This window comes from Schistocerca americana, chromosome 2, assembly GCF_021461395.2.
Source record: "Schistocerca americana isolate TAMUIC-IGC-003095 chromosome 2, iqSchAmer2.1, whole genome shotgun sequence".
Lineage (NCBI taxonomy): Eukaryota > Metazoa > Arthropoda > Insecta > Orthoptera > Acrididae > Schistocerca > Schistocerca americana.
In genome coordinates, this window is record NC_060120.1 from 909,901,605 (window position 1) to 909,928,583 (window position 26,979).

Here is a 26,979-nt window from a genome sequence, read left to right on the forward strand (position 1 = left end):
AACAGTTTCATCGCAATTGGGTCATCTACCGCACATCGTTTGGAATAAATTATAAATCTGTATCCCTGAAGATGTAGCTCCAATGCTGCGAAACTAGTTGGATCAGAAATAAAGACATAGAATACAGCTGAAGCAGAGACAGCTGTGAGAAGAGAACATAGCACCGCGTAGAGCGAAGTACAAAGTGCACCCAGGCGAATTTTAACCACTTAACAACACCAAAAATATCTCAAATCGTTAATTTTTTGAATAACATGAAGTTCATATCGACAGTTGAACTGTTGCAGATGTAACTGTTACACAAGTGACTGGCAGATGAAACAAAATCAAGACTGTATTACGTTACATTGCAGTCGGAACTTTACTTTGTTGATATGAAATACATTTTATAACAATTCCGGTGGCACAGTTATTATGATAATTTTCCAATAATGTATATTTTAGTGACAATGAAACAGTTCCTTATTTATTCCCTGAAGTCATCGTAAAAATGCGAAGTGTGTATGGAATACAAACATATTCCTTACACAAGGCACACCCAACAAAAGACAGTTTAATGCATTCAGGCACGTCACAGTAATTAATAGTTTTATTTAGATAGAACTAGAAGGGAGTAAGAAATGGTCGTGGCCGTTGTTCTGCAAATTGTGCTGTGTACCAGTCGTACTTGATCAAGCTGGTAAAATGTGATGATGCAAACTGACAATGCACAAATGACTGAAGTTTAACAATACTTTTACGCTGATAAACCTTGAAATGACAAAGACCTATCAAACATTATATATCCAAAAATTTTATGAAAAGCGCTTTAAAAATATCTTTACTGAGGGGCTTAATCACAATATTAGTTCCAGGTCAAATACGAATTAAATTAACAGTCTGTTCATCCTCTTAAAGAGAGAGTTGTTGTTACGTCAAGGCCAAGAGCCCAACAAAAGAAATGGATTATTTGCTGTAACAGGTAAGAAGACGTTTTGGATGTGGTACTGCGAATTATTCTCTAGTATTTTCCCAGATTTTCTTACATCGGTTACAAGATTTTTGCAACTAAACAGGAAGGCTTTTTATAAATTTTTGGCCATCGTTTTCCTTGAGGATCCTGAAAACGGACATAAAGCTACGCAAACAGTACTGCACTGATACTTTTCACTAACATTGTTGTATATGAATCTATCTCAGCATTCACCTGCTTCGCAAGTGACTTTGTATCTTCTTCGCTCGAAGTAATAGAAGTGCTATTTGCACGCAGGTCTTTCACGAAATCTGACTGACTGACTTTATACACAGCATTTTAGGGAGTAATAAAAATCTACGAGTTTGTCTATACCTATTAATAACAACTCCTCTATAACATATACCTGAATTAAAAGTCGTAATATTTCGACTTCCTTTTCGGTATAATTTTCTGAATCTATTTAACCAGGTCGAAAAAGGCTGGAAATCAGTAATGTTCATCTAATTTGCAATTCAAAGCCGCCAAGTTCATAGATCTTGCTCGGTATTGGTGTATTGACTCTCACGAGCGGTTCTAAACCTTTCAAATAGTTTTTCTACCACGCTTTTGTGAGTTTCATTTTGGTATATATTTTGTATAATTCGTATTGTGTGCAAATCTTTATTCCATTCATAAAACTGACGTTCAAATTTTGTGAAACAAAACCGTTTTCGCAGACACCTTAACTTAAGTATTTTCTCCTTACTTCATTTACCTAAAAATTGACTGCATCTTCTTTGTAGCTGAAAGTTATTATTCTCCATGTTTTCTTTGGGCTAAGGAGATTCTGCACTTTCGTTCTGGAACTTACTTAGCACAATTATCATCGTTTGAACCACAAGTCACACAGTCACAAGTCACACAGAGTTACTTCTTCTTTCTTCTAATGTTTACACAACTTCTAACTAAATGTCATCATTCGAATGAATGTCCAAGAAATTAACTAATAACATACGCTGTGTATTGTGTAATAAACCGGGGACCTAGAAACTTCGGAGAGGCTTGGCCCCGCCATAGCCCTCAGTGGTCCAGAATCCCACAACAGGCCACAGCACTCAACCCACCCCACCACGGCCCCACACCGAACCCAGAGTTATTGTGCGGTTCGGTCCCGCAGTTAACCCCCCACCCCCGGGAACGTCACATACCAGACGAGTATACCCCAGATATTTGTGTGGTAGAGTAATTATGGTGTACGCGAACGTGGAGACAGTGTTTGCGCAACAATCGCCGACATAGTGTAACTGAGGCGGAGTGAGGGGAACCAGCGCGCATTCGCCGAGGTGGATGGAAAACCGCCTTAAAAACCATCCACAGGCTGGCTGGCACACCTGACCTCGACACTAAACCGCAGGGCTGATTCGTGCCGGGGACCGGTACGCCTTCCCGCTCGAGAAGCAGCTTGTTAGACCGCGCGGCTAGCCGGGCGGGCAACATATGTTAGTCTTCAAGAGAAGTAGGTGATTTCGATTGTATACCATGTTCTTCTTATTTTATTTTCGCGAGGTTGAAAACATTGAGTACGACATTACTGTGAAACTCTGGTACCTGCACCAAGATACATGCTAACAGCAAGCATACACCAAGAAAACACAAAGAAAATTAATGTAGTTTTACCACCATTGTTATCACTTAACGGTACCGCAAAGACAACTACTGTACTAATTATTATGGATATCAAATGAGCTACAAATTCGGACGAATAGTGACTGTGAGCAACTGTGTCAGTGAAAGTACCAAAGGAAACTGAAATTCACTTTGCGAATTGCCACCGCGTTGTGCTGTGTTATCTGATTACCGATGTTTCGTCAGTCAAGGATAGGTGCTTGCCATGTCACGCATGCGCTATCTGCTACAGCTACAGTAGGGGGTGTACATTTTACCAGCCACCTTCCGGGCTACGAATCTGGCAATTTTCAACATTCTTTTACAAATAACTGCAGTGTGTCCTAGCAGTTAAAATTTTGACACACTATTTCTTTCGATGTGTTCTTCCTGTATAAAAATGTCAGGTCAGCTTTCGAAATATGGAATAGGAACGTTCCCTTCTCAGACTCATTATCTCCCCTCCCCACTTTCTCTCTCTTTCTTCCTTCATTTGTATATCAACTTCCTAAGTCATTGTACAGTAAGTAGCGAACAATTATTTGCCGCAAAAATTAGAGGGAAATGCCCTTACCCCTAAAATAAGGCCCCCAGTCTGACTGTAGAGAGCCTACATCCAGAGAGCTCAGCAAAACAAGGATTCTTGGAAAAGTAGATTAAACATGCTTCGGATGTGAATTGTTGTTAGTCGTGGTATCATGGCATTTATTGAAGTGCTCTGATATGAGAAATTCCGACGCCAGGAAGAGATATTCAGAAAACCGTACACCGAGGGCCATGATTGCATCATACAACATTCTTCCATTGTCACAGAAAATTGTCACTACACCCAGCTTCAGGCAAAGTAATGTTTCATGCTGTATATACTGCACGGATCAGTGTTTGCTGAAATGTTCACATTGTAGTGATTTGTATTAATTTAGTGTCACGAACTTTAATTTAACGCAAGTCGCTCAACTTCATAGGATCCTATTACTGCTACAAAATAAATTCGAGTTTTTCTAAGTGAAAATTAAAGTGACGGACTTCATAACTGAAATTATTTAAAGGAATTGTCAAATTTCATGGAGCCGTAGTTTTAATTTTGCAAGTACCTTTCGTGTGAAATGTTCCACGTGGTAATCAAAGTTCTTAAGTTCAATATAAAGAATATTCAATTAAAATATCAATCAGAAGTGGAATATTAAAGAATTATTAAAATCATTTCGCAGTATATGAAATATACTCATAGAACAATGGCGACAAAACAAAGTCCAGGCCATAACAATTTAAAGGCCTACAAAACTGATTCTTAGATAACAGGTTTGGAAATTGTGCTTTGATGTGTTTACTTCTGTTACATGCTTATGTAACTACAGTTTAGTGTTGAAAGCGTGTTGTGAGAGAGAACAGTTTTAGGGTTGCTCTATGATATAGTCAGTCAGAAAGTTTGTGTAGAGCAAGTTAACTACTATTGAAATATTTGTGCTCTTGTAATTATGGCTCTGAGCACTATGGGACTTAACTACTGAGGTCATCAGTCCCCTAGAACTTAGACCTACTTAAACCGAACTAACCTAAGGACATCACACACATCCATGCCCGATGCAGGATTCGAACTTGCAACCGTAGCGGTCGCACGGATCCAGACTGTAGCGCCTAGAACCGTTCGGCCACTCCGGCCGGCTTGTAATTATGAATTTCAGTCACTTACCTAAACTAAAACAGATTTAGGGCTCCCATACACAACTCACGTTGCGTGCAGTGCAAATCCTATTTTTTATATTCTTTGAAAACAGTTAGTGTTCATGTTGGTTTAAATAGAAAATTACTATTGCAAAATCACTGTTCATCGTTAGCGAAGTTTCAGGGCCACCGCATGTCAGACAAATTGGTAGTTTTCTCCCGTGATATGGCACAGTGTAATTAGCATTGTTCTTTACAAACTAAAACACTGTACGTTGGTGTGAAGCAGTTCGCTGCCACTATACTTAAACAGCAAGCACCTTAGTTCATGACTGGTTACTTTACCAGTGCATGCTATTGTGTTTCGTACCCATTTACTAAACAGATTTCTAACTGAAGTGACGTTTAATTCAGCAGTTATTTTACTTCGTTTGCTGTATATTTCTTTGAAATTACTTTTGCGTAATTTAGGATTGCGGCCACATTGATTTTACATGATCACATCTTTTACTTTTCAATTAAATATCGTTGGTTCGATTCCCGTTCGAACAACTTTCCAGTCTTTCAATATTTAACACTTCATGTGGCGAATTAAAACCCGATTACTTTCCATAAGCATGTACCATCACGGTCTGTTCTAAAATCCTCTCGAAGGGGTGCCACTGTAGGGTGGAATCGCTAGTATTATGGTAACCTTCTATGGTGTTACAGCTAATTGCAATGAAAGAACGGCAGCCGTACAATATGCTGTTCCAGCAGCGATGGAAACCACATCACAGTACATTGTTTCGTCATAGGGTTGCTGCATTACTCTGTATTGTGTGCTGTACGCTTTAGTCGTTGCGTATTACAGGTTTATTCACTGTTGTGAAGGTATTTTCACAGAAACAGTGCTGACTGGGGTAACAAAAGGAATAAATCATAATTATACTATTACTCTGTAATGAGCCGCCGGAGACCATGGGTCAGTTATACCAAAATGCTCATGAGGTATCCTAGAAGAACATCTTCCAAGTTTCTCGGTGGAGTTCTCATTCAATCATTAATGAAAGAACCTAAATAGAGCATATTAGTTGAGGCTAAATTAACGTATGCCCACAAATCGAACACAGAAATGAACAATCAAGTTGCATGACTAGGTGAGTATTTATATTTCGGATGAGTGAAGGGTAAAAACCAGACCAGTTCTAGAAGGACTCGAGCTCTGTTGGTTCCGTACAAACTTAATTATAGACACTGCCGAGAAAAAATTAGTACACCCTTTCAGAGGTTTCCAATTCACTCAAGATTTATTGTTGCAACAGTGCATATGGAGTGCATGAAATGATTACTTCTGCAGATCAATAGCACAAGCAGTGCTGAGGTACAAGGTACCGATCCATACTGAAACACTCATACTAGTGCGGGGTGTAGCTTTCACGGACGGCAGTGCAGGCTCTGACTCTGGCATACAGATGGAGAATACTGTCCTGGGATACGTTATGCCTCGGCTGCTCGACCTGTTCACCTTGTCGTTGACTGACGAGTCGCACGAGTGGTTACTCGTCCCACCATACCTCACACGTGCTCGATTGGAGGCAAGGCCGCTGACCAGAGAAGTTGCTGCGTGTCTTGCAGAGCAGATTTGAGTTTCACGGGTAGTGAATGGGCGAGCGTTATCCTGTTGGCACACCGCCTCACTTTTCTGTTGCAATAAAGACAAAAGGACGGGTCTAGCAACGTTTTGCAAGTACCGAGCGCTGGTTGGCCTCCCCTCCAGAAACACCAAAAGTATAAGAGACCATAAGGCTTCTGTTGGGGCCAGTGTGTCTTGGACGAATGTACCCTACGAGACAGCGACCACCAGGTGTACGTCGTACGCGCAAATGATCATCACTTGCATGCAGGCAGAATCTGCTTTCATCGTTGAAGGCAACAGCGCGCCATTCCACCTTTTAGGTGATCCTCTAATAACACCAGTCGAACCGTACACGGCGATGCTGTGGTTTGAATGGAAGACGGGCGAGAGGCGTGCGTCCCGTATTCCTACTGCTACTAACCGGTTTACAGAATGCGCTTACACATCTGGGCTAACAAGCCCTCTTATCAGTGCTGGGGTAACTGTACGATCTGCCACTGTTACCCTTCCAACACCATTATCCTGGCGGGCGTCTGTGCCACGTGGACGTCCAGAACCTCTCCTACGGGTTTAAAATGGTCACGTGACCATTGATACCAGCATCGTTGCACTACTGACGCAGCATGTCCGATTTGTGTGGCAATTCTCCGAAAGTAACATCCCGCCACCCGGAAGGCCACAATATGACCTCTTTCAAATTCTCTAATTTGTCTGCAGAAAGTGCGAGCGTGTCTCCTTGGCATGCTTGCTTGCTTCACACGTTTGTACCACACCGAGCCTTCTGGCTGTGAGCATCCCCTATAAAAGGATAGACAGAGATGGTGCTCTGACAGCTATGTCACTACGCTACACCTTGGCGGACGGCGCTGAAGCCATTATCAGTACAGCTACTACCCCCGAAAGGCATACGATGTCATCGGATCGGAATCGGTATCGTCTTTCAGGAGTACTATTTTTTTTTCATCATTGTATATTACAGTTAATCTATAGTTTTTGGTGAATGAGTTTGCGAATATCAAAATATGTGACAGAAATAGCCATATCTTCTGGCTGCATAGACTTACAAGCTTAAATTTTTCATACCGCCAGACTGTAAACTTTAGTATTTGCCATAAATTTCATCTTGATTTTCTTGACAAAAAGGGGTCTTGACAGACGTACAGACAGACAGACGGACAACAAATGTCAAAAATTATTATTTATGGAGTACGAGGGTGGTCTGAAAAGTTCTCGTAACCACCACGAGAGGTCAGCGCTAGCGCAACGAGTTGTTACGTGATACTCAATGGACTGTTGCCTGTAAACATGTGCCACGTCAGTACTCTTGGAAGAGAGCTGGGGGGGTTGTTGTTCCCGCGTAGTGATTTGCGAAAATGGAAAAAATCCAGATTCGAGCAGTGATTAAGTACTTCGTAAAGTAAGGTGTTAAAGCAGAGGACATTCATGCCGATATCCAGAATACACTGGGGGACTCTGCTCCTTCATATTCAACTGTTGCCAAGTGGGCACATGAATTTAAATTTGGACGCGAGAGCTTAGATGATGATCTGCGCAGTGGTCGGCCAAGATGTGTCACTAGTCCAGAAATCATTGCAAAAGTGCACAAAATGGTCACGTAGGATCGCCGATTGGAAGTGCGAGAAATTGCTCACGCTAGCCAGATGTCATCTGAAAGGGTATATCACATTTTAACTGAAGAATTAGAAATGAAAAATTGTCTGCAAGATGGTTGCCACGACTCTCGACGCGCGCCCGCACACACGTGCCGTCGCCATGGCAAAATTACACGAACTATGGGATGAATTTTTGCCACACCCGCCTTATTCACCTGATACGGCTCCGTCAGACTTCCATCTCTTCCCAAAACTGAAAATATTTCTTGATGTACGAAGATTCACTTCAAACAAAGAACTGATAGCCGAAATTGCCAACTATTTCGCAAGCCTGGAGTAGACTCCTATTCGAGATGGGATCAAGGCACTGGAACATCACATTAATCTACAAGGAGACTACATTGAAAAATAAAAGAAGTTTCAGTGATGTAAGTATTTTATTTCTATTCCGTTCCGAGAACTTTTGAAACCACCCTCGTATAATTACAAAATAACGATTTTTGGATTCTTTTCCTTTACTTGTAATGTGAAATCTTCCATGTTGACAAATATCGTGACTCTAGATCACAGGGAAATACCCTGTAGGTTTTGATCAGTGAGTCTACGAGTAACAAAATATGTGACATAAATGGGCGTATCTTTTGATTGCATTGTCTTAGAAACTTGCCCTTTTTTACACCGCCAAGGCACCTTAGCCTTTATATTTGTCACAAATTTCAACTAGATATCTCTGCCCGTTCCTGAGAAAAAAGGGCCTTAGCCGACGGACAACACGTAAGAAGAAGCAATCGACCTTACGATACTGCCAGTATTGATAATTATAGTTTTGGGTATTGGCATTGACACCAAAGACCGAATACAATCATTTACCGGAACGCCTCCATTCGTTGCCAGTGTTGCTGCTTTTACGACCTAGGACAGCGGGAGTAATACTGCGCCAAGCCAGCTCAGAATTACTCGGTCAGGGTCCCCTGCAGCGCCGGATGGGAACCGTAGTGCTCTGTAGGTAGTGTTCTGTCTCAAAATATGCCCCGCCCCAAACGCCAGAGCGCCAGATTGCTGCTCTCCCAGCACGACAGGGCAGCGCATTACGCAGCCATGTCCGGCCCCGCGTCTTTACGACGCGTCGTAACGCGGAGCGTTGGACCTGCGGGCAACACGACTCGATTGGCTGTGGCTGCAGACTCCGACTGTTGTCTGGTTCCCTACGCCTTCCATTGTGTCCGGCGAACGAGACGACGCCCACTACGGTCACTGCCGCACGGAGTGGCCGAGCGGTTTGAGGCGTCCTGTCACGGACTGCGCTGCCCCTCCTGCCAGAGGTTCGAGTCCTCCCTCGGGCATGGGTGTCTGTGTTGTTCTTAGCATAAGTTAGTTTAAGTAGTGTGTAAGTCTAGGGAACGATGACGTATGCAGTTTGGTCCCTTAGGAATTCACACACACTCGAACATTTTTACTACGGTCACTCCGCGAGATGTCCGCAGTTACAGACGCGAGGGCACGGCAGGTGCGTGAGCAGCACAAAGTATTATAGCCAAGTCTCAGCGGTGAACAACAGCCGTCTCATTGCTAGCGTGGCAGGGCCGATGTTAGTAGTTGAGGTGGCGGCGTTGGTGCCACATAGAATGTCTACCAGTTGCTGCAACTTCTCTTGGCGCGGGGATAATAAAGCGGATTATTCCACAAGTTTAGTAGTCGACCTTTCCGTTAACACTGAGGAACAGCAGTCGCAACAAATACGTATGAAAAGGTTGCTAGCAGAATCGCGGTTTGGTCGGAGTGGGTGGGGGGGGGGGGGGGGGGGTCGACCTTGGTTTTCCGTTCCTATTTGAGCTAGGAACACGGAGTAAAACGTTTCTGGTTTACCCCGGACCAGCGACCGCTTGTATAGCCATTCGAACATCTGTTTTACCGCAGCTATGCTGCAGCATACAGAGCTAGCACCCAGGCAAGTTGTGCGAATCGATTAATTCCTTTCGAAAATGATTTTAATTGAGCTGAAATTAATGCTCAGCTAATGGTCCGGTTTGCATGTGCACCGTTCGGATTTTACGTGCAAAAGTGCGTTTTTCTGGGAAGTTTTAGAAGCACGAATCGGTTCAAACACCGCTCAGTAAATTGATAAAATCAAAACGAAATTTTTTATCTAATAATCTTTATCCGTTGCCGAGATGCGGTGGTTCAAATTCGAGCTAAATATAGCACGTAAAATTCGTTCTTACGTTAAGTGAATGCGCGGAAACGGTTTACAGTAAATCAGTAAATAAAGAAAATGCATTCTTTCGATAAAATTGAAAACTCGTGTTCAAAAATCCGTTTCATTCGGATATTACGTGCAAGAAACCATTTTTGTGAGCTTTTTTACTCGCGCCATTTACATTTCAGACTTTGGCAAATCGGTTCAACTTTTGTAAGAAAATAGATAAGTATGTGCAATTAATTGTCATCCTGTTGCATTGTGAAAGCGTTATCCGTTGCCACGACATGAGCAACATGGTTCAAAAGACAATAAAAAACCCTGTACCGGATCGGTCGTCGCCAGAGTCAACAAATATCAACGTCGGTTGCCGGTATACGGTGGCCTAACGTCAGAATGATGGTAGAGTAGAAGTTTGGAAACAGAATGAAAAATGTTCGTATTGTAGGAAAAAAAAGGTCGAATGTATCATGGGCAGAGTTAGGGATGTACAAGAATAGAACTAGCTTTTGGTGTTTTCTGGTAGCTTCCAAGACGTTTAAATGACAACATCTTGACACATTCGCGCTTTTTTGCGAGTTAACTCTACTTCCCCAGAGCAGTGAGCTCTCTTAGACCCACCGCTTGTTACTTGTGTGGTGAGGAGTGTAAGAACAAACAGACACAAACTTTTGCGCTTCTAGAGAATTGGATCCAGGAGTAGGGATGCATGGATCCTTAACTTTAATGACACACTGTGCCATATTGCACGACATGATAAATGCCATATTGGATGACGTGTCATGTTATACGACACGACATCATGTATCATGTTACTTTGCTTGACACAACGCAATATACTGTATTTCTGACATGGAAACTAATAAGAGCAAGTCAAAAAGCGCGAATATGTCCAGATCTTTTGATTTAAGTGTCTTTGAACCTGCCATATAAATCGTAAAGCTAGCTCCCTTCTCTTAGACCCCCAACTCTGCCCAGAACATATTCACCATTTTCTGTGCTACGATAGGAACATTTTTTTATTCCGGTACATCTGTACTTCTCAGCGGTTAAATCCGTCGCCTGGTCACCCTGCCATGTGGTGGTTATCTATCAAATGTCTTCTTGGGGCAACAAAAACTTTGATTTTCAGTACTTCATATAATTAATGGCCGAGTTTAAAATTTTAAAATTCTGTCATTAAATGGCTCTGAGCACTATGGGACTTAACTTCTGACGTCATCAGTCCCCTAGAACTTGGAACTACTTAAACATAACTAACCTAAGGACGTCACACACATCCATGCCCGAGGCAGGATTCGAACCTGCGACCGTAGCGGTCGCGCGGTTCCAGACTGTAGCGCCTAGAACCGCTCGGCCACACCGGCCGGCGCTTCTGTCACTATCGATAATCTTACATTAAAGGCTTAACAGAATGAGTTAAGTATTGCAGTTAGTCAAGTATTAGCCAGCCGCTGTGGCCGAGCGGTTCTAGGCGCTTCAGTCCGGAACCGCGCTGCTGCTACGGTCGCAGGTTCGAATCCTGCCTCGGGCATGGGTGTGTGTGATGTCCTTAGGTTGGTTAGGTTTAAGTAGTTCTAAGTTCTAGGGGACTGATGACCTCAGAAGTTAAGTCCCATAGTGCTCAGAGCCATTTGAGCCATTTTGGAGTTTGTTGAGCATCGCTGTATCACTCTCACTCCGACTAAATGACCCTGTGACGAAACGCACTGCTCTTCATTTGATCCTCTCTATCAGTTCTATTAGTCCTACCTGGTATGGGTGCCTGAATTGTCAGGAATGCTCGAGAACCGGTCGAACGAGTGTTTTGTAAGCCCTTTGTTTTGTAGATGAGGTACTTTTCCTTAAGATTCTTCCTATGAATCTCAGTCTAGCATCTGATTCTTCTACTATTTATTTTATGTAGTCATTACGCTTCTTTCGCTGCTACAGGGATGCTCTCTGCGTTCCGTGCTGGGCGTCTTTTGATTTTTATGGAGGATATTTTCCTGCTCCAAAAAGTTCATAATACGCGAGCACAAAGCATGTTCCTTAATTTTGCAATAGACTGACGTCAGCGGTATAGTTCTATAATTATATGCATTTGTCCTACGATACTTCTTGAAAACGGGAATGACCTGAATGGTACACCCTTCGTTGCTCCAGCGACATACGATAAACTGCTGCCGATTGGGGAGCAAGTTCTTTCGCATAATCTTTGTAAAATCTTACATATACCTCATCCGGTTCTGATACCTTTTGCAGTATCACGTCGAGAGAATTTGATATTTCTTTGTATTCTCTGTCTCACGACGCTTCTGCGAAAGTGGTGATACTGTCAATGCTGTGAAAATGTTTTTTATAATTGTTAATAAGCTGGTAGTGGCTAAATGTTTGCTTCGCATATGATTTGAATTGTAATGCATAGTTGTTATCAATTTCCTTCAGATTTGGATATACTGCAAAAGCCATACACTGAATTACATGTTAAAAATTGACACTCAAAGATATAAAGGCTGCGAGTGGCAGCAGCGATGCTAAAAAGAGGCTGTTGTACATTGCATCTCCGGCTTTGTTACGGTACCTTCACACCGAAAACCAACTCCAACGAACAAAAACGTACAACTGTTGTGAGTCTGGCAAACTTGCAACTGTTGTGAGTTTAGCAAAATTACAACTTCTGAAAAATGTTGGCAACAGTTTCAAACTTTTGTAATCATACGTTCAGCGTTTTTATTTTTGTTACACAAAAGCAATGGAAATTGATTACGACTATGAAGATTTGCCTTTTGTTATGGTGGGATCTGGTGCTTTTGCTCTGTCAGAGTACATGATGAAACCATACGCAGGATGGCAAGAGAAAGGCAGCAAGGAAACAATGTTTGATTATTGATCATTTGGAGAATTTTTTTGGAATACTGTAAGCCGTTTTTCGGTGTCTTAGAACAACAATGCACGTAAGTCCTGAAAAAACAGCATTAGTGACTTCTGCAACTGCGTCTTTGCACAGTTTTCTTAGCAGAAATAAAAAAGTTCCACAGTTTACTCACCACCTGGCAGTTATGATGTGAAAGATCCAGAAACAGGCAGGTCTCGGATGGAAGTTGGAGGATGTCTCAACAAAATAAATGTCTTCAGAGAAGGGAGGCAACGCAGGAAAAATCGCAAAGAATATAAGGGATGCATTTGCAATCTACTTTGTATCGGATGTTGGTAAAGTGAAATCGCAAGAATAGATAAATATCGAGTGAAGAGACAAATATAATTAAAAATTCCTCATAGCTTTAGTTATTCACAGCGTACGCCATTGATCTGCAACTACCTCGTATCTTTTGACAAAATGATATGACAAAAATAAATAAATTTCCTGCGAAAATACTGTTGTAATCACAAAATTTCCGACCAAAAGCTTTACAGCGACAGTTACGTTAGTGAATGACATTTTACTTGGGATTGTAAACATTCTTCTCCCTGGTTTGTTCACGCGTTCCAAGTACTTCATACGCTCGTAAAATATCCATTTCGGAAGGCAGATCTCAGCGCTCCCAGACCCACTTTTAAGTGTTGACCATTTTACAATGCTCAAGATTGTACTGTGTTTTCATATTTGTCCATTTTGCCCACTGACCATAAACTACAAACTCGAGACGAAACTTCCCTCAACTAGTTGCTGGCCGGAGTGGCCGAACAGTTCTAGGCGCTTCAGTCTGGAACCACGCGACCGCTACGGTCGCAGGCTCGAATCCTGCCTCGGGCATGGATGTGTGTGATGTCCTTAGGTTAGCTAGGTTTTTTAGTGGTTCTAAGTTGTAGGGGACTGATGAACTCAGATGTTAAGTCCCATAGTGCTCAGAGCCATTTGAACCATTTTGAACCCTCAACTAGTTGTTCAGACCGGCGACTTCAAACAACTGGTGACAACAGTTGAAAACTAAGTCAAATTTCGGGTTGAAAACAGTTGCCAACCGAGTTTGGTCGAACTGGTTTTCAGTGTGAAGGTACCTTTAGCCAACTTGGATGTAATTTCTATTTTCTCTTTTTTCTTTTTGTCTTCTTCCCAGCGGGAGATCAGATAGGTATATATTCTTGTATGAAAGGGATAGTCCACCACTGCAAACAGAACTGTGACTTTAATGTTGAGTGTCTATATAGAAAAGATGGAAGTATTAAAAACCATTGTAATTCTAAAGAGGTCATCTTGTTGAATAAACAGAGAATACAATCATGGTCAAAGACAACAAAACAGGAAAAGTTAGTTAATTCTTTTAAAAATCCGACACTTCACATTGGACATTATATATGTTTAAGTTTTACCAGAAAGATTTACATCGAATTTATAATAACACGGTTCAAAATCAGGGACGAGTGACATTGCCGTCTTTACTCAAAAGTAACATCCAGTAGCTCGCACGTGGATTTATTCTCGCTACAACTATTAAGGATCTGCTGCCATTTTCATTCCCCTCCCCTTTTTGAGATTGTGCAGGATCGTCAATACTAAATTGTTGATCGCCACATCTCTGTGGAGTCCTGGGATCGACATCGCCGAGATTCCGAAGAAGAATTCTTCCTCCAGTGAATCTTTATTGCTGGAGATACAAAAATAATATGAGAATCTTAAAGATTTTTGTTAGGAGACGTCCTGCAATTAACTTCACAAACATTCACAATATTCTTGTTTTTTTTTCATTTTATTATCTGCACTGTCGCCCAGTAGAGTACACATTCATTCAAGAGAGAATTAGTACATTATTGCAATTATCTTGGTGAAGGGATATTCTACTTTCACTACTAAACGATTGTATTCTATTCCGCTGTCACTTACCCCAACAACTGCCATTTCCATCCCGGGTTCGATTCCCGACAGGCTCAGGGATTTTCTCTGCCTCGTGATGACTGGGTGTTGTGTGATGTCCTTAGGTTAGTTAGGTTTAAGTAGTTCTAAGTTCTAGGGGACTGATGACCATAGATGTTAAGTCCCATAGTGCTCAGAGCCATTTTTTTGCCATTTCCATGTCCGTACTATGACTGAAAGGAGGGACCGTATTCCAGTCTTCCGCGGTGCAACTATTTCGGAAGACCGAATTCGGTATTTTTGCCTTCTCTCTGTCATCTTCCGTGTGGGAGCCACTCCTGGTCCATGATTGGCCGAACAGATGATTTTGACTCGCTTTTTGATATTACGTAAGACCAAAATCTCTTCGGATTTTTAATCAGATCGGTTTGCACCCTTTTACTTTCAGAGCCGTGTACGCTTCTCTCATTGCTCTCTTCACGCTTCAAAAAATGTTCAAATGTGTATGAAATCTTATGGTACTTAACTGCTAAGGTCATCAGTCCCTAAGCTTACACACTACTTAACCTAAATTATCCTAAGGAAAAACACACACACCCATGCCCGAGGGAGGACTCGAACCTGCGCCTGGACCAGCCGTTCACGCTTCGTTCAGTTTTTGTTTATCACCTTAGTTTCGACGTCTCTTGAATCCGCGATGAAGCACTTCTTGTGTTTACGTTGCAGTTTCTAATATGGTCATTACCGCAGACCATTGAATGTAACTGCAAAATTATGTCACTGCACGGAACATACTTCAGGAGTAATTAAAACGGTCCTAAACGGCTTCGTTCTCGCTGTCACGGCTATTGCTCGTTTAGTTAAAACAGTTGTAAAAGTTAGCAGAGCATGTAAATCGTTAACGTGAGCTACGGTATTTCCGATTGTAACTCACAAGTGGGAGCGACATCAGTACTCTCCCTAAGCTGTTTATAATACACTACTGGTCATTAAAATTGCTACACCACGAAGATGCTACAGACGCGAAATTTAACAGACAGGAAGAAGATGCTGTGATACGCAAATGATTAGCTTTTCAGAACATTCATACAAGGCTGCCGCCGGTGGCGACACCTACAACGTGCTGACATGAGGAAAGTTTCCAGCCGATTTCTCGTACACAAACAGCAGTTGACGGGCGTTGTCTGGTGAAACGTTGATGTGATGCCTCGTGTAACGAGGAGAAATGCATACCATCACGTCTCCGACTTTGATAGAGATCGGATTGTAGCCCATCGCGATTGCGGTTTATCGTATCGCGACATTGCTGCTCGCGTTGGTGGAGATCCAATGACTGTTACCAGAATATGGAATCTGTGGGTTCAGGAGGGTAATACGGAACGCCGTGCTGGATCCCAACGGCCTCGTATCACTAGCAGTCGAGATGACAGGCATCTTATCCGCATGGCTGCAATGGACCGTGCAGCCACGTCTCGATCCCTGAGTCAACAGTTGGGGACGTTTGCAAGACAACAACCATCTGCACGATCTGTTCGACAACGTTTGCAGCAGCATGTACTATCAGCTCAGAGACCATGGCTGCGGTTACCCCTGACGCTGCATCACAGACAGGAGCGTCTGCGATGGTGTACTCAACGACGAACCTGGGTGCACGAATAGCAAAACGTCATTTTTTTCGGATGAATCCAGGTTCTGTTTACAGCATCATGATGGTCTCATCCGTGTTTAGCGACATCGTGGTGAACGCACATTGGAAGCGTGTATTCGTCACCGCCATACTGGCGTATCACCCGGCGTTGTGGTATTGGGTGCCATTGGTTACAGTCTCGGTCACCTCTTGTTCGCATTGACTGCACTTTGAACATTGGACGCTACATTTCACATGTGTTACGACCCGTGGCTCTACCCCTCATCCGATCCCTGCGATACCCTACATTTCAGCAGGCTAATACACGACCGCATGTTGCAGGTCCTATACGTGCCTTTCTGGATACAGAAAATGTTCGGCTGCTGTCCTGGCCAGCACATTCTCCAGATCTCTCAGCAATTGAAAACGTCTGGTCAATGGCGGCCGAGCAAATGCCTCGTCACAATACGCCAGTTACTACTCTTGATGAACTGTGGTATCGTGTTGAAGCTGCATGGGCAGCTGTACCTGTACACACCATCCAAGCTCTGTTTGACTCACTGCCCAGGCGTTTTAAGGCCGTTATTACGGCCAGAGGTGGTTGTTCTGGGTACTGATTTCTCAGGATCTATGCTCCCAAATTGCGTGAAAATGTAATCACATGTCAGTTCTAGTATAATATATTAGTCCAATGAATACCCGTTTATCATCTGCATTTCTTCTTGGTGTAGCAATTTTAATGGCCAGTAGTGTACTTTGATGACAAGCATTCACTATACAGTCACAGATACTTGATTCCGTAGTGCACAACGTGGCCACAGTAACGACTTGTCGACCAAGATTAACTCTACTGACAGGCTTGGCTTCACACAAGATGCTTCAGATTCAGTTAAATAAATTTCTGAAAATCGTCTTATGTTTATACACAAGACAACACACTTACACACTCGCAGTCACTCTTACAAACAACGATTACAAATAAATACACACAGCGAGACAAGTATGATGAACATTGCAATCAGAAAATTTCTATGGGCGAGTATGCTGACAAGTAGTTCAGTTGTGCCGCTTATAATAATTACGCAAAGCGCAAGTAGTTTGAGATGCGTTATTGAAACGTGCTATCAATTCAGTTGTCCTTGACGTAACAGTTGTACAAAGCGAAAGTGACCTGAGATGCGTTTTTGGAATAAGTTGTCAAATCGTGTAGTGGAAGTTAAGATCTATACAACAAAATGCTGTTATTATAGAGGCTGCTTGCAGAAGGTTGATTGTTCTTTCTATAAGCGAGTATGCTGACAAGTAGTTCAGTTCTGCTAATTATAATAGTTACGCAAAGCGCAAGTAATCTGAGATGCGTTATTGAAACATGCTGTCAATTCATTTCTTCTTGACGCAACAGTTGTACAAAACGAAAGTGACCTGAGATGCGTTTTTGGAATAAGTTGTAAAATCGTGTAGTGGAAGATCGATACAACAAAATGCTGTTATTATAGAGGCTGCTTGCATATGGCGATGTGAATCCTAACTGGAGTTTGATTAGCATATTTTTTCTATGGTTTCGTTACCACTTCCTCGCAATAACATAATGGCCACCGAGCGAGGTGGCTCAGTGGTTAGACACTGGACTCGGGAGGACGACGGTTCAATCCCGCGTCCGGCCATCCTGATTTAGGTTTTCCGTGATGTCCCTAAATCATTCCAGGCAAATGCCGGGATGGTTCCTCTGAAAGGGCACGGCCGACTTCCTTCCCTAATCCGATGAGATCGATGACCACGCTGTCTGGTCTCCTTCCCCAAAACAACGAACCAACCATAATGGCCAACACGTGGATTGGCTGCGAGAACAATTTATGTACTGCTGATTAATTGATAATCGGAGTAACTCTGTTAATTACTTCTTAAAGGATCACTGAGTTACCCGTTTATTTATTATTTGGATAAATATTCTCTCTTTACATCAAATAAACAAAGGTGGTTTTAATGACATTTCTGTCCTGGACTTTCCATTGTTTGATGGTGATGAGTCTGATATATTCACTTGTCTAACCTGGTGTCGCCACTGCCGTGAAGAAAGTTCGCTGGAGCAACCAGTCTGCTCTTCTTGAAGATCGTTGATCTACAGCAAGATGGCGATTGCGATTTCGTTAATTAGAAACTTCATCGTCAAAACTGAAACACAATATCGCGGCCATTCCGTCGTGCCGTTTTGCAGCCAAACACTCTGTAAGAAACTGTTTCAAGCAAGGATATGGGAAGGGATGTGTCGGAATGATAAATTTTAGCACACACGTTGACTGTAACTCTTCTAGAAATGATGACAATGTTTAATTATATATTTAAATAGTGACCCGTCAATATATTACTTCATTCAAACAAAATAAATGGTTGGAAGCTTGGTCTTCACACTGTTAATACACCTTTAGAAAATAAGATGCCGATCAGTCCGAATTCGTAGTGCTGTAGAACAGTGAAATTCACAGTCTCTGTTTTGTCTTCATAGCATCGCAACATGTTAAGGAAGCTGTAATCTTACCTGTGCCTTCATCTTTGATCGCACCATATTTCCTTCGTTAGCCATTCCTCCCAAATACTTAAACTGATTTACTCTTTGACATCCTTCGAACTGCTTATCGTCTCTACACCTTGTTTTGTTTCTGGCATTCATCATATATCTTTTTTTTACCTTATGTCCCAAAAGCTAATGTCGCCAGCTTCCACTTCCAAAACTATATAATTTTCCGGCAACTATCCTCCATTTCTTCCAAGCATGGCCATGTCGCCCGAAAATGCCATATTTTGAGTCAACCTGTTGAAAACAACACCATCTAGTTGGAATCTGGTTTTCTCGTGACAGCCTCCATAGCCAAGATAAATAAAATCGGTGATATAGAATTTCCATACTTAAGTCCTTGAAAGACCTGCCATTAGCTTTTATCTTGCAGTTGGTATTGCTCGAGCTCATTTTCACTTGTCTTATTAGCTTTGGTTGTATTCCCAGCTCCCGTAATGACTTAAAAAGAACGTTACTTTTCACACTGTCATAAGCTGCTTTAAAATCCATGCACTGTTACATTGTAATCGTAATACTTTCCTTTGTTACTCTGAGGGCAAACATTGGATCTGCTGCTCTCTCCTTCCTGAAACTGCACCGGTGTTCCCCCCTCCCCCCGCCCACCCCGCTCCCAATGCTTCCGCATATGGTCGTAATTTCTTGTTCAGTACCCTAGCCAGTATTTTGGAGGCAGCGTTCATCAGCACTATTTCTTTATTTCTTTATGGTTATTCCAATTTTTTCTAGCGCCCTTCTTATACAGGGTGTAAACGGTGGCGCCAAAATTATACAGATGGCACATCTCGCAATGCTTGACAAAAAAGTCTAGTAACATGTTTGCGTATTTCCTACGGTCGTCCCAGAAAAAAACAGTTCGTCTCAGGATAATGGTTTTGGAAAAATAGATACTTGGTCGTGCACGTACGTAAGCAATAGGTTCCTGTTATTGCCTGCTGCGCGTATTGACTTCGCGAGCGTAAATCGTAAACACACAGGCAACTGCGGCCTGAGTGGCTGCGTCATTGTAATACACCGAGCGACGACAGTAGGCGAGTAACCTGTGCAGATGTTATTGCAACTCTGTTAACTGTTAGGATGGAAAGGAGATTTACTATAGCTGAACTATGCGACATGCATTAATTTATGGCGAGGCAAAAGGTGTTAGGAGGGTAGCTGTACGAATTTATCGAGAACGCTTCCCACAACGACGACTACCTGCACGAAAGACATTTGCTGCTGTGCACCAAAGGTTTGTGTCATTGTAATTCTCTACTTGTATGCGATTATTATGCATTTACATCTTAATGAAGTACAGTAGTTATCTGTACCTTTGTAAATTTTCGTTCGTATGCGAAACGTATCTTCTGATATGCTTTCCGTTTTTGTTACATCATGACAGAATATAACTGACGAGTACGTATTTAATTTCCTTTGATTGAGAGATACTGACTCTTAACTGCCCCGCGCAGAAGGCAGAGGCCCACAACGCGCCGATCGTACATTGGAAGCTGAGGAAAGAATTCTGGACTGCATCCAGGAGGATCCTTTTCAGAGTACTAGAAGCATCGCCTGCCACGTGGGTATATCGCACACTGTCGTTCATCGCACTTTGCAAGAGGAGCGTCTGCGGCCTTAGCACATTCAACGCGTACAAGCATTGCAAGAACAAGATTTCCCTCCACGACGTGAATTCTCAGTGCGCAGCATGATTTTGTCAACAAAATACTCGTCACAGATGACGCGTGTTTCACTCGCGACGGAATAACTAATTTCCATAACATGCACACGTGGAGTGTACACAATCCTCCCCACGTAGCGGCAACACATTTTCAGCGACGATTTTCCGTAAATGTGTGGGCGAGTATGCCCGATAATTACATTATTTGGCCCTATGTTTTACCTGCACGTTTGACTGGTAACTATTACCGAACGTTTCTAGAGGAAATATTGTTACCAACGTTGTTAGAAGACATTCCGTTAGGCATACGTCATAACATGTGGTTCCTCTACGATGGTGCTCCACCCCACATTGGTCACAGAGTACGCAGATTTTTGGATAGTCGATTTCCAGGACGATGGATCGGGCGTTCGGGTCCACGTCGATGGCCAGCACGAAAAAAATGGTTCAAATGGCTCTGAGCACTATGGGACTTAACATCTGAGGTCAAAAATGGTTCAAATGGCTCTGAGCACTATGGGACTCAACTGCTAAGGTCATCAGTCCCCTAGAACTTAGAACTACTTAAACCTAACTAACCTAAGGACATCACACACATCCATGCCCGAGGCAGGATTCGAACCTGCGACCGTAGAAGTCGCGCGGTTCCGGACTGAAGAGCGTAGAACCGCTCGGCCACCGCGGCCGGCGATGGCCAGCACGTAGCCCTGATTTAAATCCACTGGATTTTTACTTTTGGGGCCATATGAAGGAACTTGTTTATGCTGAGCCAGTAAATAATGTGGACGAATTGACGCAGAAGATTTTAGATGCTGCCAATACCATAAAGGCCAATGTGCATGTGTGTGAACGAGTGCGACGAAACTGGGTCCGCCGTAATGAAGCATGTGTAGAAGCGAATGGTGGTCATTTCTAACGTTTATTGTAGTATTGTTGTAAGAGGAAACGAAGTAATTGGTTTTCTTTTCGTTACGATGTTGTTGTACAGAAGGAAAATAATGTGAATTTAGTATTCGGCATGGCATTGCCGTAAAAAGGTGAAACAGTTGATCGTAATTAATGCACAACTACCTACTTGGTGATTGATTGAATTTGTACTAATGGAAATACGTTGTGTTTGATATTAGCTTGTCATTACTACTACGACCTTCGTTTTCGACTTGTTGAGAAACAGACTGGTTGTATTCAATTCACGTAAAGCGAATTACACATTCTTGACAACCCAAAAACCGTTTACATTCCTTTTTTCGATACCACCTGATCATCATACCACGTCGTTGTACACGTTTAATGGTTTCAATCCTCTGGTCGGTTCGTTGCCTTCTTCTGGCCGCTCCGTCATTGTAGGCAATAAGCTCAGTACGCCGTGTGCTACGTAAACAGAAATGCGTATACTATCTATCCTACGAAAATTACGTTTTAATAATACAAAAATAAAGTACATGATACAAGAAAATGTCATTAGACTTTTTTGTCAATCGCACCGAGATGTACCACTCGGGGACGGCCGAAGTGGCCGTGCGGTTAAAGGCGCTGCAGTCTGGAACCGCAAGACCACTACGGTTGCAGGTTCGAATCCTGCCTCGGGCATGGATGTTTGTGATGTCTTTAGGTTAGTTAGGTTTAACTAGTTCTAAGTTCTAGGGGACTAATGACCTCAGAAGTTGAGTCCCATAGTGCTCAGAGCCATTTGAACCATTTGTACCATCTGTATAATTTTGGCGCTTTATACCGTTTACACCCTGTATACTGCTATTATGATGGGCGAGTTCCAGTTTGTTGGAATTTTTTCAGTTCTCCGTATTATCCGAACAGGTTTTCCATTTTTTTTAATACATCCCTGCTATCATATTTGAAAATTTCACTTGGTATCTTATCTTTTTATAAGCAGACAAACCTGGCGTTGTCCGGGTATTTATTTGTAGCTGTGGGCCCACGACCGCATCACACAGCGTCTAGCATTGTGCTTAATGTTTAAGGCGTCATATCTCCGGAACTGTGTGTCGTGCAATTATATAATTTCGTAGGGACATTCAGCGGCATATGTGAATAATGTCTGCGAAATTTATTGTGAACGGAGTAAGTAGCGAAGAAGAGAGAAATTTAAACGTCATGCTTGAGGCAGCAGTTTTTCACGCATCTCGTTGTTTATGATGTCATATCTGCTGAACTAGTGTCGTACAATGATATAACACGGAAGAGTCAAAGAAACTGGTACACCTGCCTAATATCGTGCAGGGCACCCGTGAGCACGCAGAAGTGCCGCAACACGACGTGGCGTGGACTCGACTAATGTCTGAAGTAGTGCTGGAGGGAACTGACACCATGAATCCTGCGGGGCTGTCCATAAATCTGTAACAGTACGAGGGGTGGAGATCTCTTCTGAGCAACACTTTGCAAGTCATCCCAGATATGCTCAATAATGTTCGTGTTTCGGGACTTTGATGGCCAACGGAAGTGTTCAAACTCAGAAGAGTATAACTGGACCCCTCTGTACCAATTCTGGATGTGTGGGGTGTCGCACTGCTCTGCTGGAATTGCTCAAATCTGTCGGAATGCACAACGGACATGAATGGATGCAGGTGATCGGACAGGATGCTTGTGTACGTGTCACCTGTCAGAATCGTATCTAGACGTATCAGGGGTCCCATATCACTCCATCTGCACACACCCCACACCATAACAGAGCCTCCACCAGCTTGAACAGTCCCATGCTCACATGCAGCGTCCATGGATTCACGAGGTTGTCTCCACACCCGTTAACGTCAATCCACTCGATACAATTTGAAACGAGACTCGTCCGACCATGCAACATGTTTCCAACCATCAACAGTCCAATGTCGGTGTTGATGGGCCCAGGCGAGGCGTAAAGTTTTGTGTCGTGCAGTTATCAAGGGTACACTCATATGAAGATGTTTCGTTGAATGGTTCGCACGCTGACACTTTTTGATGGTCTAGCATTGAAATCTGCAGCAATTTGCGGAAGGGGTGCACTTCGGTCACGTTGAAGGATTCTTTTCAGTCGTCGTTGGTCGGTAGGTTGTAACGAATGTGGTTTCGCCTGACGATGTTTTTACTACAACTGCTGTGGCTTCAACTGTGCGAAGTCTTGGCAGATGCACAATGTGGTGTTTGAGGCAGTTTTTAATGTAAATAGCAGTGCCTCCTCCATGTGTTAACCTATCTGTGCGGTGGCATGTGTAATTCGCCGCACGTACGTAAATACCTGGTTTTAGCTTAGTTTCCGAAACTAGGCATATATCTATTGCCTCGTCCCGGAGAAACTGCCTGAATTCCCCTCCTTGGGTACGTATGCCATTTGCGTTCCAGGTGCAAACTGTTAATCCATGAATGGCGTTATTCATTGGTTATAGTGGTTCCAGATGCTTGTTGGGTCTTGTTGGCTGTCGTAATTGCAGTTACTAGGAGCTGCGGGAGTGTTTTCATCATTTCGGCTACCGATGTCATTAGAAGGCGCATCTCGCGGAGTTCTTCAGCGATGTTTGTGGAGGTGTTATTCGCGTCATTGGTGTGTTCTGTGGTCGTCACTGTTTCGCTCGTGTTAGCTGCGCTGTCGGTGGCTTGCGCGTTCGCGCTTCTTGCGCCTGCGCACTTGCCACCCGCTGTTGCTTGCGCATCATTTCGCGGCTTGGCAATGCTGGAGTAACTTACGCCATTTTCGATTTTCCTGGCTGGTGTGGTGTTTTTTCTCGCCGGTATGTTGTTCCTAGTCTGTTTGTTGTCGGCCTTCTTGAAGACCACGCACCCCCTGTAGCTTGCTACGTGGGCGAGCCCACAGTTGCAGCACTTGGGCGTGTTCGTGCTTTGGTGTGGGGCAGTCTCTACTTTGGTGCTCCCCTGCGCATTTCACACACCGTGGGGGCATTGTGCAATATCTTGCCACGTGGTTTAACCCTTGGCAGGAGTAGCATTGTGCCCTGCGCCCTTTACCGCGGAACTTCTCAACTTGCACGTTCGTAATGTTCGCGACCCTAGTTACCTGGAATATCTTCCTGTTTTCTACGTTGTCTACCAGGACGACCTTGAACAGCGGCGTTTGCCGATTTGTCTTCATGCGTGATACAGCCCTTATTCCGTAGCCTAGGTCCTCAAGTTCCTCTTTCAGATGGTCAGGATCCATCTGGAAGGGGAGTCTGCGGAACACTACCTTCAGGAGCCTCAATGGTTCCGTGCTGTGAGTATATGAGTGCAGCCGTTTATCTTTCACTACCTTCATAATATTGTCGTAGTCCTCTCTGGATTTTGTGAGGACCTTGTAGGTATCTCTGCCTGCCACCTTGAATGATAGTGTGGACGATGTCACACCCTTCAAAAGTATTTGGAGGCTTTTGAAGTCCTCGGTCCATACAATGACTATTGGGGGGATTTGAACTGTTCTCTGTGTCGGTTCCTCAGTGGGTTCCCCTATTGTTGGTTCCCCCGGCGCGTCCGTGAATGTGACGTACCTATTTGAGGTGTCAAGTGGTCGTACTTGTTTGGGCACCGCTGCTCTGGCCATGTGCCTCTTTTTCGGCACTTGGAAGCCGTCCTCAGTTAGCTGTACTCCTTTTGTGGCCTTCGTGCCGGCATGTGATGCCTTTTTGCAGGTTTGCAAACTGGGGGCTTTTCCTTTCGAGGTGGTTGGCTTTTCTGGGGATGTTATTTGGGAAGTTGCCGCTGGCCTCTTTCGTGGGACCTTCAAAACAGCAATTTTTACCACGGCTCAAAAACAATAACGCAGAGTTCGTAGACTATGCTCGATATCTTTCTTCTGTTCCCTCTAGTCTAGCGTAAACGCTTGTTCATAGATATAAGCGGATAGTAGTGAACAAGGCGAATTGCCTACTAATGCTCTTTCACTTGTATCACTTCCATTCGCTCCAGTGTAAACCAAGCTTTATTATCAGAATTTTAGCACCGACACACGAAACAAACGAGCAGCTACGCGATTACGTCACAGTCTCGCGTCTCACTTTCCACTATCGATGCTTCACTCTCGACTCATGGACAGTCTCTCATAATAACGATCACCTACTCACACACTCTAACTCTATGATTTAACAGATACATTTGCAATTAATAATAACAGGCACTGACCACTAAACATCATGAAAGAAAGGAAAATATAATTAAAACTTATATTTACATAGGCTCCACAGAACCGTGTCGTTATATTAGTAAGTTCCTCTTACGCAAATTTTATCGTATGAATTATTACCGCCTTGGTGACTCCAAGCCTTTCATCGAGTTCTTTGGTTGTTATAATGGTTCAAATGGCTCTGAGCGCAATGGGACTTAACATCTGAGGTCATCCGTCCCCTAGAACTTAGAACTACTTAAACCTAACCAACCTAAGACATCAAACACATCCATGCCCGAGGCAGGTATCAAACCTACGACCGTAGCGGTCGCGCGGTTCCAGACTGTAGCGCCTAGAACCACTCGGCCACTCCGGCCGGCTTTGGTTGTTATACCCACGTGTTAGTTTGTGTTAATAACAACAACATAAAACTATCATAATTTTGTTTCTCGCCAAACGTAAGCACAAGCTACCGCGAAGGGTAATAGGGGAGCAAAAGACCTCCTCAGTTATGATTTCTTAACGGTTTATCTCAGCAGAAAATTAACTTTTCTATGGACTGGCAGCAGAAGGTCGTCATTGATGCAACTATTGTTCGCTGGCGTCTGCTTTCGCATTAATTTTCTGTCTAGCAATTCTTTCCCTGTTACTCATTCACGAATGTAGGAAGTGCCTACGTATTGTTGACTGTAGTGCCTTACTCGCTACCTTTGTTGGAATAATTTCCGCAGCGTTGAATGGACTCTGTGGCAAGGCAATTTCTTCGCTGACAACCAATGTACTGTTCAACGATTCCGTATTTCACCGCCCCACCCCCCTTTTTTTGTATGTGTTTGAAACTATCAGCCACAACTGCTCAGATCCCGACGTTCCCAGGCCCAGTCTCCTCTTTGATTAGTTATTAATTGCGCGACTAGGAACTGTTAGACGGAGTCGATTTCAAATAAGTCAGTGTTTTTTTTATTTCTTTCGGTAATATTTTAGTTTCACTTATTAAACTGACTCACTGGTTTATAACTGCAGCAGAGAATTTTTGTAAATCATCCACGACTAACTGCTGGTTCATTTATTGTGGAAACTTAATTTATTGCGCAGCTCATCTTTCTTTCGTAATTACACTCACTCACAGCTTCTTTCATCGCACGGGATCTCTGTTTTCTCCTGTTCCTCTTTTAATCATATTATTAATACGCCAACGCCATATATTGACGGATGCCAATGAATCTTATAAAATTCGGAAGTTAGTTTCCCATCGATATGCAAAAAAAAAAAAAATATGTGTACGTAGCCGTTAAGAGACATAATGGGAAGTAGACAGACACACATGGGAAAAGTTTTTCCTACACTACTACCAAATTGCACCCAGCGTTCGGATCAGATGGTATGGTAGAAATGACACAAGAAAGCAACGTTTCTTGAAATTGCGTTCTATAACAAAATAACAGAAATAAAAAAATAGTGGCGTTCAGTGTTTAGACGTTGCAAATGGTTCATTTGCAGTAACACATGCATACCGTGCAGCTTCAATACCACAACTGCTAGGTCATTAACGTTGTCAGCAGTGGAACACAAAA